Raw genomic sequence first — 13,208 nt, forward strand, 5'->3', positions numbered from 1 at the left:
TCTCACGAAGTGGTGAGGCAGTGGCACAGGCTGCCCAGGGAGGTGGTGGAGTCCCTACCCCAGGAGATGTGTAAGAAACTTGGAGACGTGGCACTTGGGGTCACGGTTTTGTGGGCGAGATGGCGATGGGTTGATGGTTGGACTTGGCGATCTTTTCCAACCTTAATCATTCTATAACTCTACGATTCTAATAAAGCAAAACTAATAGTTCTTAAGTAAGTGATTGCCAAGGTTAACTGCTTCGGAGCTGTCCCAGCCAGAACTGCAGCGACTGATCACGAAGTACAAGGGGGGTTTCTGTCGGCTCCTTCATGCAGGGATCCCCAGATAACAGCAGCTCGGCATCTCTCGCGAGAGCGGCTGACGTGAAGCGCCAGGGCAACGGCTCTGCGTTCTGTCCTCTTCCTTGAAAGAGCCTCAGGGGCGGAGAGGAGGAGTGAGGGTGTGTGGTTCACGTGCGCCGTTCAGGCGAGGAGAAGCGGTAAGCCACCTATTCGAGCGTCTGCGTAGGGAGGAGGGTTGTTATCTCGCTGTGAAACGAGTTATTTTCAGGGCAAACCTCGAGCGGACGAGCAAGCAGGCAAGGCAGGGTACCTTGCTCTATTGGAGGGGGCTTAGCGCTTACCAGTCGTTGCTCTCTGGACACACCGAGGTGCAACCGTGGTCACCACACGGCGGCGAGCTGCTGCTGAAAGGGACGGGGAGACTCAGACTTGAAAGCACGGATGTCCGTGCCGCAGTTCAGGTCTCAGGCTGCAGAGAACGCCTGGCCCCTGCTACCTTCACTGCTACCTGATGCACTGATACCAGCTGTGCGCGGTGTGAGCAGGCGGGCGATCTGCTCAGCGTGGTGCTAGAGCTAAAGCGTTATCTCAGGTTGTGGCTGCCCCATCCCTGGAGGCATTCAAGGCCAGGCTGGGCAGCCTGGTCTGGTGCTCCTGCACGCAGCAGGGGGCTTGAAACCAGGTGATCATCGTGGTCCTTTTCAACCCAGGCTGTTCTGTGATTCTATAAAATAAAAAGTGTCTCATTTGACAAAGACACGATTTTTAATGTATAAAACCAAACCATGGGCTAAATTGAGCTCTGAGATATGGAGTGAGGTTTTCTGTGAATAAGAAAGAGGATAATTTGGCTGTAAAATAAATACCAACATTTCCTTTTCCAAATAAAAATACTTTTTTTTTTTTTTTCTTAACCAAGTGCTTGACATGCATTCATGTAGCTTGAAATGCCCAGAAAAATCATTACAGAAATGTAATATAATGAACATCAGTTTAAAGTTTACTGTTATAGCAGTCATGCAATGAGGTTAGAGAGGACTCTTTAGAGAACTCATTTGATAAGTTGCTTCAGATTTGCTGTTTGACTAGCAAGTCTCTAATGATGTTGCCTTCTCTAGCACTGTAGTGTTAATCATCAAGATGAAGGATTTTTCCTGGCTGCACATCTATCCTTCCATAAAATTCTGATACTCTTTCGTTCAAAATAATATGGCTTCACATTTTATATTGCAGTCTAGAAGCTGTGTGAGGGGGAAAAATTTCACATTTCTCTGAGTTCTCTTTTCCTCTAGTTTTCCTTTTTATCCTGTTAAAAGCAGAAGCTTTTTATTTTATATATTTGCTAAGTGGGAGATAACTAACTGTAATGAAAGAGACTCATTAGACCTAGTTCATGCATTTCAATTCCAAGGCAAAACTGTCTCTTTGCAGTATGTTTTCCAGTGCTTTTCTGCAGTTGATAGATAACACAGCGGCTGTGTTTTGTTGGGTCCACTCACTTCCCATAAGTTTTTGCTGTTAAACATCTGAGATAAATATCTAAGATCTTATTTTTCTTTATTGAATATATGTGGATTTAAATAGGATAACCTCTCTAATGAAGTCACGCTGGAACTTAAGAGAGTCAAAAAGCATTTTGTAGTTTAACCTGAGAATAGCAAAAAGTTTTTATTATGTGATATAGGAACAAAATAAAGACATCAAAACTGTTCAGTGTTTTTGAGAGAGGAGCACAGAGAGATGGTAACTCTGACTTCTTTTTCTCATCACCTGACTAAGACAGGATCTACGACAGGATCTAAGACGGATGCTCCAAAACTAATGCCTCCTGTTTTTTGATGTTTTCCCTAGGATGCTAGAGGCAGATGTTGGTGGTATGGCAGTAGAGGCTGAACCATCCCACCAGTATTTCGTTACATTTGTTGCCATGTGACAGATCGCAGCAGAGAACCAGTGTGACAAAATGGCATCTGATATGGAAGTGCGTATGTGTGTCACAGAATTCCTCCATGTGGAAAAAAAATGGCATCCATTGACATTCACTGGCACTTGCTGCACATTTCTGGAGAGCAAACAGTGGATGTGAGCACAGTGAGGCAGTGGATGGTGTGTTTCAGCAGTAGCAACAGTGGGTCACTTCCTCTGGTGCAGATTTTTAGGAGCGTGGCATGCAGGCTCTTGTTCATCACTGGCAAAAATGTACAGCTGATGGTGGTGACTGTGTTGAAAAACAATGTTTTGTTTCATAGTTGAGAATTTGCACTGTCCAGTAATGTTGTGCTCTTTGTATCTGATGTCATATGCATGGAAATAGATAGGAAGCATTACTTTAAGGATAACCTATGTATATGTTGTGTTTACAAAAATGCAACCTGCTGTATGTGTTTCTAAAGCTATCCTGTTTCCTTTTCTCTTTTTTATTCTCTTCTCTTCTACTACTTAGCATTCATCTGTCTGCTAAGGTGAGATAGTAACTTGACTTCTTCGCGGTCACAATGGCCAGCATGGCTACCAATGGCCACTTCACCCATGAGACTTTTTTAATAAGCAACAGATGTAAGGGGAGCACATTTCCTAGTTGGCACCCTTAGTACCTGTACCAAGAAGTAATTGTCAAGGTGTTGTAGGAATCTGCTGGAGCTGTTTGTATCAGCTGTATGATATTTCCTGTTAATGTCTGGCAAATTGAAGTCACTGGTAAGAACAGAGGCAGCTGATCTAGAGGGTATCTATTAGTTCCAGTCATCAGTGTCATTGTTCTGACTAAGTGGCCCATAGCACTCTCTGAGTGCTGCTGTCTCTCTGTGGGTCTCTGCTCCCACTTGGTTAGTTTTCACACCACTGGATCTTGATGTTTTGATGGCAGAATTAATGTTCTGGCTATTATAGTATATACCTACATGCTATGTGTTTCAGCATAATTGCAGATTCTTGGACATGTCAGTGCAAGTCTCAAGGAGTGTTTCTTATATCTTCATGTTGAAGGGAGGAATGGTGCTGTTATTGTGGGAGCTGGTCCTGTTACGTCCAGTGATCAGTGCATCATCAGCTGCATCATGGCTTTCTTCAAAGTTGCAAAATATCTTCCAATTTGACAAGTACAGATAGTTTTGTTTGTTTGCTGTAGTGTTAAATTCCTGCATCTTTGTAATAATTTCTGCAATTTATGTCATATGTTTGCCATTTTTGTCTGTGGTTTATCTGCAGTCTCCTTTCTGTAACGTCACTGAGCTAAAGTCAGGGCTAAGGAGCTGAATATTTTTAATGTGATAAGACATCTGTTCTCTCTTGGATAGAAATTGTTTATCCAGGAAGCAGATGTGTGGGGTACTTTATTATTCAGAATTTGATTTCCATGGCAAATGGTTCTGCATTATCACTACTGAGAATTTTCATATGTTCTTAACAGAAAGTTATCCTGATGATTTGTTCACCTTCCTTTTGAAAATCAGTCCAATATATCCTGCAGGACTTACTTGTGAGATGATATTATTATGTCTTTTCACAGTAAGAGCACCTGGGGAAGATACATTCCTGGCACAAGTTAAATTGCAGTATGTGCTTGTGGGAATCTTACTTTCCATATGAATCAACTAGCAACAGAATTATTGTTAATTAAAGCAACTGGAATCTTCCAAAGCTGGAGTTCTTTTTACTTTCATTGGACCATTAAATGATGCAGGTATTGGCTGTGGATTTGTCAAATGCTTTTACTGAAGAATGAGCATTTCCACTTTTTGTGAGGCTTTCTCTTCTCAAAAAACAAACAAACAAACCAAAAAAAGTACTTAGGGCATCATTTCACAGTTCAAACTTTAAACCCGTGCAAGCAAACACTGCTGCTGAAAGGAGGGCTCTCTCTACAATTTTCCCCAATCCCTCCCTGCTCACTTCCGTGCCTTTTTTGCTGCTGACACAGATGTTTTCATATCCAAGCATTGAAGTAGTTAAAATTAACCAGGCAAAACCAAGTGAGTGAATGAATAAAGGTTACTTGTGACCAGATCAAATCTCTGATCCTTTTCAGCACATAACTCAATGTGCAGTGCTATTGGTTGAAAGGTTAAAGCTTATCTGACAGAGGAGTCTCACAAGCAGCAGGATTGCTTCTTTCAGCCACAGCGCTTTCTGCTTGTGACATTAAAACATTGAAGCATAACCTCTGAGGGATTTGTTTCACTTTCTGTCTTGGTCTAATTTTATTGCTAGAATGTTTTATGCTCATATCACAAAAAGTATCTCTGTAAGTGGTTATAAATGTGACTGTTAACTTGCTACTCTAGGAAGTGAGTTACAAACCTACAATTATGCACATCTGTTAGACCATTAAAACCATTGTTGACAGAGGGATAGAGAAAGATACTAGGTCCCCATGTTATTTTTTGTCTGAGAGAGGAAACTGTTAATGATTCCACTAAGCAAAAAATTGCATTATGAGCTTCACCCTCCATCAAACAATTGTCCTAGTAAATATTTTTCTCATAAATAGGATTCTCTTGGCCATGATGGGTCTCAGTTGTCAGCAGTCTCTACTTCTGCTTGTGCCCACCCTTCCACAGCCCTCTGTGTTGTGCTGACCTCAGCATTTGTGTGGGCATTCAGGAAAGCAGATTAGAGAGCTGATCCAAAAATAAAAACAACCTGCCCAAGAAGACTCTGCAGCTGGACCAGTTTGACAGTTTAATTTACACTGTTCACAAAAACAGTCTATCTGGCACAGCTCAGAGTGTAGTGACTGTTTAAGGTAACCCTATTGCTGAAACATTTGTCTTTAGACTACATCCTTGTATCTACAGTTCCTTCACTACGTTAGTATCTTTCACTTTCCATATGCATGATCAACGGAGTAAATCTCTGCCTGGCTTTATTGACATGAGCATTTGTGAAAAAGTTACCAGTTACCTAATGACTCTTCTTAAGTGGCTGAAATCAGAACAGCATAAACATATAGGAGTTAAAGCACCTAAGACCTGGATTTACAAGAGTAAAGAGCACCTCCTACAACTCCAGCACTTCAACAACCTCAGTTTGATTGCCCAGTGAGCATCTTGAGTGCAGGATAGACTTGTTGTGTTGATAGGTTAATATGTACTTTGCTATGCAGGCTGCCTGTTGTGCAGGACTAGTTTTCTTATCAAGGGTAGAAAGTTGTTTTTTAGGATGGTCTCAATTATATTGCTAAGGGAGGATAACTGGTCTGATTTTCTTCATCTAGAGCAATTCTGTTCCAGTAAAAGCAAAATTTATGATAGACTTACAGCTTCTGTGGATCAAGAAAGGATAACTGATGTTGCCTACTTGGTCTTCACCACATCCTTATCTCTAAATTGGAGAGAAATGAATTTGAGAGATTGACAAGGCAATGGGTAGTGAATTGGATGGATGGCCGCAGCCAAAGGTTTGTGGTCAAGAGCTCTATGTCCAGACGGAGGTCAGTGATGAATAATGTCTCCCAGTGATCGGTCTAGGAAACATCTTAATTTATGACCTGGGAAGTGGGATTGAGTGCATCCTCAGCAAGTTTGCTGATTGCACCAAGCTGAGTGGTGCAGTTGGTACAGCAGAAGGAAGGGATGTTATCCAAAAGGATCTGGATCTGGATAAGCTTGAGAAGTAGGCCCAGGAGAACCTAATGAGATAAAACAAGACCAAATGCAGGGTGTTGCACTTGGGTTGGAATAATCTCATACATGTGTACTGACTGGAAGAAGAACTCCTTGAGGGCAGCCCTGCAGGGAAAGATGTGGGAGTCCTGTTGGACAAAAAAAAAAAAAAGGACGTGAGCCAGCAGTGTGTGCTTACAGCCCTAAAGGCCAACTGTGTCCTGGGCTCCATGAAAAGAAGAGTGGCCAGCAGAGCGAGGGAGGTGATTGTCCCACTCTAAGCTGGGTTTGTGAGGTTCCATCTGGATGCTGTCATCCAGGCCTATGGCCCCCAGGACAGGAAGGATGCAGAGCTGTTGAAGCAGGTCCAAAGGAGGGCCATTAAGATTATCAGAGGGTTGGAACACCTTCCTAAAGAAGAGAGGCTGAGGGAGCTGAACCTGTGTCAGCCTTGAGAAGAGAGGGGGGCCTCATTGAAGGCTTCCAGCAATTGAGGGAAGCTTATAAATAGGAGGGGGGTCTGACTTTTTGTGTGATCTGATAGGATTGTGATAGGACAAAGAGAACTGGCTTTGAACTAAAAGAGGGGATATTTAGATTAGATGTCAGGGGGGAAATTTTTCACTGAGAGGTCTGTGAGGCACTGCCACAGATTGCTCAAAGCAGTTGTAGATACTCCATCCCTGGAGGTATTCAAGGTCCGGTTGGATGGGCATGGACAGCCTGATCTAGTGGGTGGCAGCCCTTTCCCGAGCAGGGAAGTTGGAACTAGATGATCTTTGAGGTACCTCCCACCAGAAGCCGTTCTATGATTCACCTCAAAACTTCCCACGTGGATCTCTTTTAGAGAGTAATGTCCTTCTCTGTATTTGAGGGAAAGCAGACCACTTTTGATCTCCGTATTAGCTTTCAGTAAGTCATAGCTCATTTAATTTTCTCCTAACAGTGCTTAACTGTCGGTGTTCTTTCATGCTGTATATTTGTAGTCTAGTGAAATGTATCTCTCTTGCTTTGACCAGTAGTTTGTCCCACTGTCCTCCTCTCTTTTCCCCATGGAGAAATGCTCATCTTGACCTTTTACACTGCTTTCTGTAGTGTCTCACGTTTCATGCCAAGAGGTTTAGATAGTACATTCAGACAAGTAATCCACATTTGGAAAGAAAGAAAAAAAAAGCTATAAAATAATGTCAGTTGTGTAAATAGGCTTCATACTGTGCTCTAATGATTATTCCCTGATACCTGTACTGCATCTCCACAACTCTTAATGTCTCTGCTTTTATGTAGATACCACCTACCATTCCTCTTCCTTGACAGCATCTCTCCTGATTTCTTGTAGAAATATTTTTAGTTAAACCAGGCAACCAGAGTAACCACAAATCTCATCTGAGTTACTAACCGCAGTCAGTGCTTCAAATAGATATGAGCTGGAACACAGGTATCAGCAATGTAGAGCCAAAGAAATTTCAGCAGAAATTCTTTAATAGAATATGACAGTGGTGACGGTAACTAAAGCAGGGCACTCAGCTGGGACTCAGTGTAATTTGGAGGCTGGCTCCTGCAGCTCATTTCCACAGCACAGGGCATAGCTGACCTCATAGGCTCCAGGCCCCCACAAGCTTGCTGACAGATGTGTGATGCAGCTCCATGTCAGCAGCTGTGCTTGAACTGCTTGTAGACTTCAGGTGCCAGAGGTCTGTCAACCCTCTTCTAATGTGAGCCAGTGATTTTTTTGGCATTGGTGATGTACTTGGAAGTGACATTAACTTCCTTTTTTTGTAATTCTTTTCTTTTTGTTGTATGGCAAATTTAGTTTTGAAATGTGATATTTTGTCAGAATAGATTTAAAGACTTTTCAATTATGTGATACTGATAGAAGCTGTAATATAGAAATAAAATTTGTGGGTATGAAGAAAAGCAAGTCGAAAGAATGTATGGTATTTATCTAAACAGTCATAGAAGTCGTAAGTTTGGATGAGATCTCTGGAGATCATTTAGTCCAAATGCCTGGCTGAAAGCAGGCTAAATCTAGACTAGGTTTCTTAGGACCATGTACAGTTTGAGAATCTCCAGGGATGGAACCTCCCCAGCCTCTCTGGGTAATGTTTGTGTTTAACTGGCCTCACAATTTAAAAAACAAAAAAGTCTTATGTTTAAGTTAAATTTCCTGCATTTTGTGTCTGTTGCCTCTTGTCCTGTCAGTGAGCACCACTGGGAGGAGTCTGACTCTGTTTTCTTTACACCATCCATCAGATATTTGCACATATTTATAAGATTCCCCTGAGCCTTCTCTTCACGGAATCTTGCAGCCTCTCCCTGTCTGTCTGATATCCTCATCCCTTGATCATGTTGAGAGGTGGACCATCTCCAGCATGTCCATATCTCTGCCCTACTGGGGAGTCTAAAACTGGACGTGAAACTCCAAATGCGTCTCTTGTGCTGAGCAGAGGTGGCAAAAAAACCTCCTTCAATCCTCTGGCAAGAATTTTCCTAATGCAGCTCAAGGTGCTGTTGACTGTCTCTGCTGCACGAGCACAATGCTGACCCACCCATGGACAATTTTTTCTTCAGTGAGACTCCTGTGTTCTTTTCTGCAAAGCTTGTCAGTTCCCAGCAAATGCCAGTGCTGGTCCCGGTGCAGGACCTTAGATTTCCCTTTGCTGAACTTGATAAGATTCCTCTTTGCCCACTGTCCCAACCTTCTCAGCTCCTTGTGATTTCCAGCACCACTGCTTGCTGCAGCAGCCGTTCCTCCTAATTTTGTATCATTTACAGAAGTGCTGAGAATATGCTCAGTCTTGTCACCCCAAGTGAAGCAGTACTGCTCCCATGTTGATTTAATTGGTGCACCACTGCTCCTACAGCTGATCGCAACCATTTGAGCCTGACTGTTCAGCCAATCATCACTCCCATTTCACCATCTATTTATCTAGTCTATATTATATCAGTTTGTGCACTAGGAATTAGAGGGGATGATGCCAGAAGCTCTACTGTAGTCAAGGCAGGAAGGAATTAACGTGGTTTCTGGGTAGGGGAGGTTTATTACAGGAGTTAGAAAAGGAGCAGGAGGTTGGATGAGATGAACTCCCAAGGTCTCTTCTAATCTGAATTATTCTGTAAGTTCAGCTGGAGTTTATGTTCTATAGCGTACTGCAAGTGACACAAAAAGAGGATTAATGTGCAGACAGATTTTTTTTTTTTTGGGGGGGGGGGGGGGGGGAGGATTGTTACAGAGTTACTCACAGTAGAACTGATGAAGGCCAACAGCAAAAGTATGCAAAAGGACCTCTTGATATTGAATGACTAGATAATAAAAAGGCAGATGAATTCAGTCCAGATAAATGTTGAGCAATATACATGCGAGGAAGAAAATAGTTATTTTGAATAGAGATGCTAAAGTGTATATTTCTACTCAGGGTTGAAATTTGAATTACAATAGATAGAGTCATAATAGATAGTTAGAGTTATAATAGATAGTTCCATGGTAACATCAGCTCTGTGCTGAATGGTAATTAAAGTGGAGAGCTGACTCTCTGCATCTTTGTTCCACATCTGTATGAAGTGGATGGAAATGCCTCTACATTACATGAATCTTATGAAGTGAAGTTGGTGTATACTTGCCACCTAGATGATCTGATAAAAGAAAAAGTTTCATCTGATTTTGTTTATATCATCTAACTGATTTCTTTCATCTCTTTTAAAAGTTCTGTATTTTTAATTGGGTTGATTAGCAGCTTGTATAAGGAAATTTATTAATGATTAGAATAATAGCAGTACTTTCTTAGGGGCAAGCCCTGCATCTTTGGTAGATTTCTGTACTTTGACAGTTAGTGTGACCTAACATTAAGACTGACTGTTTCTTTAACAACTGGGTAAAGTTTGCTGAAAAATGCAATAACCCCTTCATGCACATATGCACTCAATTTGTGCATCCCACAAGTGCTGTGAACACCACGAACCAGAAGTGTTAGAGGGCCAAGCCAAGCCTGACAATTTGGTGTTGTTTTAGTAAATCAATTTTACTTTGTCATTGTGGAAATGCTTGATTGAGGAAAGGATAATGGCATTCTTCCTTCAGCATACACTGAATACCTTTCATTGTCTAGCTCTAGAATGTGTCTTTAGTCATGTGTGGAGAGGATTTTCCTGCTATTTGTCTCAGCACTGAACTATTATTTATTTGGAAAGAGCAGGGACATATTACACCTCTTGGCAGATATGAGCTGATTTATCTTCAGAGACCCTAAATCTGTTGTGACATTGGAATTGTTTTGGCAATATACAAAGACAACAGGGTGTTAGCTTCTTGAAAGGGTACATGCTGTATGCAGTTATATTCCTGTCAGCAGCTTTTTTTATGTATAGCTCCAGTGCACGTAAGGGCCTGGAGACCCTCAGCATACAAGATGCAGGCTGTTAGTAAAACATCCCAGTGCTCCAAATTATCATGTTTAATGCATCACTTGAAAGCAGAACTATAAGGTTCCTACAAAAATCAAAATTCGTTATGGGCTGAATACCCTGGGGTCATGCATTTGAACAATATGTCTGGTTTGGAAAGCAGGGATTTCTTTTGCAAAGTAAAATGCAGTCCTAAAGAGGCACAAAATGGATACAGAAAAAGCTTTCTTCTAGTTCCTTGCAAATAGATATCCAAATCATGGCAGTCACTAGCACCAGTTGTCATGCCTGTAGGCAGCTGCAGTAGGGACACAGGAAGATGAAAGAAAAAAAGAATGAGAAGGAAAGCTTGGGACACAGGAAACATCAGCAAATGACAGAAAGGTCTGGTTCAATGCAGAGGATAGATGCTGAAACACAGAAAATAGGATGAAAATGACAAGGAAGTAGTGGCATGTTTTCATTTATATTCTTATTTCCTGTTTTTTGCCTAAATCTTTGTGGCTTCTTTTCTGCTTCATCAAGTGTCATTAATCAAAACTAGAAAAAAAATTTAAGCACATCAAATATGGCTGACTTTTAAAATATTTTTTAAAAATGATTGCTTTGAATAGTGAGTTTGCAGTATGCTACTGGACTTCTACATCTCTGTCACTAGACAGTAAAACTGCTGTAAAAAACAGCAGGAGGCAACATAAAATTCTACTGGTTTCAGACTAAATTGTTGTCTAATTTCTCCTGTAGGAGTTAAAAATAATGCATATGCTACATTTATAGGAGACATTAGAATCGAATATCTACTAATCCATTTTCCCTGCTTCTCTTGAAACATCTGAGCCAGTGCAGATTTCTGCTTGTGGTAGACTTGCCTGCCTGAAAATACACAGGAACCTGTGCATGTACACAGAATCATGGAACTGCTCAGGTTTCGTGGAACATACATCACATTTATGGTGTGCTCTTCTGTGAATTGCCTTCTAGTTTTAGTATCACTTTTGTTGTTCAGTTATCAATTACAGTGTTTATTTATTGGTCCTGGATGAATAAATAACCTAATTTTCTCAGTCCTTTGAGTTATAAAGAATAGTTGTGTTGTTTAAACAGCAATTTGGACTTACCTTCTGAGATTACTCCTACACCTTTTTTGTCACTGATGCAATGCTAGTGATTTAGACACCTTGATCTTGGAGTTTGTACGTTTTGTGTTATCTGTATAGGCAGAAACATCTGTTAAAGGTCTGAGAACGGTTAATTAAATAAAAAAGATGAAGAATTAAAGAAATATGGCCAGCAGCAAAGTGATGTTAAATTTTTTACTTCCAGTATGGATTATAGAAACTCAGAACTTGTTTTCAGTGCAAACGTCTTTCCTGTTCTAGACACCGAATCAAAGGCCTGGTTTCTGGTTTTTCTTTTTTTGTTTGTTTTTTGTTTTAACAGAACTACTGCTGCTCCAACTGTCAGAGCTCAAGAAAATCTTTCTAGACTGATATGACTTCTCAGCCACTGATACTTTTTTTTTCTGATTTTGATCGTGTTTCTTATTTTCTACGGCTTTTAAATATCCACGGCCTCCCATCTTGAGTGTTGGATTTCTGTCTCCTGCTATTAAAACTAACAGTGCTGTGACCAAATGCAGTGCCATCTTGGAATACTTCTGCAGGGCAGGTGTGAAATACAGTTTTGTTTTTCCTTTCTTCTTTAAAATGCATCTGTAGGTTCTAGAAGTGCTCTCTGCAGAGATGTTTCAGCACAATATCTTGAGGTACATAACATCACAGGCACGTGATTCTGTGGCCAAGTCAACTTGGAGGGGAACTTCACAGATGTGGGTTTTAAATAGGCCTGCAAATGGGTTTCTCACCAATTTATAACACAGTACTGCAAAAACACCTATGAGCGCTTAAGCTTAGATCTGTTTTCCCTGGTGAAATTCATTGCATGTTCAAGATTTGATGCTGTCATTATTTTTTTGGTCTTCTATCTACTTAATAGAAAACGCATTTGCCTTTGCAATTTTCTTTGCCCTTAATTCACATAGTATAAAAGAACAAAATGGTCGTGACTATCTTAATAAGAGTGGTTAGAAGACAGAATGAGATACAGATTGATTTATGTTTTTAGTGTGCCATAGACACTTAACATTACTTGTACATTACAGTTCAAAATTAGTTTTTGGAAAAAAAACAAAACAACAACAAACAGTTCTCTTGTGATGATCCTTCACTGTAAAGAAAACCGTTCATAGGACTCACAAGAGCCTCTTTAAATGGCTTCAGCTTTAAAGGGCTTTCACGTTTCATTTTCAGACTGAGCTGTATCAGCACCCACGTTCATAAATGTCAGCATGAATTCATCTCCTAAATTAATTTAATTATCTAAATATCAAAAGTAATTTCACACCTGCAACTCTAATTTAATTCTCAAGACAACATAACTATCCTTGTCACATTCTTCCAAACAAGCTGCGGTTCTTTTGTCCAGCTAAAAATATATTTTTCCCAGGGTTTTTATTTGTTTTCCATCTCTTATAGTAGCAGGCTTGAAGGACATGCAATAATGTTACTTTCAGCACTTGGAAAATGTATTTAAATTTACCTGCATCACAGCATCTAAAACAAAGTATACTTTACCATCTCATTTTTTATGAGTACTCTATTAGAAAAAAATATATATAAATGGTTGACAGACAGAATAAAAACTGCACTGATTTTTGCTGCATCCTGAAAGACCGCATGCGGAGATGTATCACATCACTGTCATAATGTATGATTTTAATTGTGGTGCAGAGCAGTGATTTGGTACTGATATAAGTGCACTGTAAAAGGTTTTTCTGCTACCTTCCTATTTTTAACTTTCACTGACATTTGAAGAAAAGTCAAGAATTTTTTTTTATAACCAACCTTTTTAGTAAAAAATGAAA

General features: G+C 40.5%; 1 long non-coding RNA gene across 1 annotated transcript in view; it reads left to right on the plus strand.

Annotated features, from left to right (window-relative positions):
* The first annotated feature begins 371 nt into the window (after positions 1–371).
* LOC128087736 (uncharacterized) overlaps positions 372–13,208 on the plus strand; it is a 170,066-nt gene continuing 157,229 nt past the window's right edge. The window contains exon 1 of the long non-coding RNA XR_008209969.1: positions 372–481. This is a non-coding gene — a long non-coding RNA (uncharacterized LOC128087736). The remainder of the gene's footprint in view (positions 482–13,208) is intronic.

Source organism: Tympanuchus pallidicinctus, unplaced genomic scaffold (assembly GCF_026119805.1).
Source record: "Tympanuchus pallidicinctus isolate F22 unplaced genomic scaffold, pur_lepc_1.0 scaffold31, whole genome shotgun sequence".
In the NCBI taxonomy this organism is placed as follows: Eukaryota; Metazoa; Chordata; class Aves; order Galliformes; family Phasianidae; genus Tympanuchus; species Tympanuchus pallidicinctus.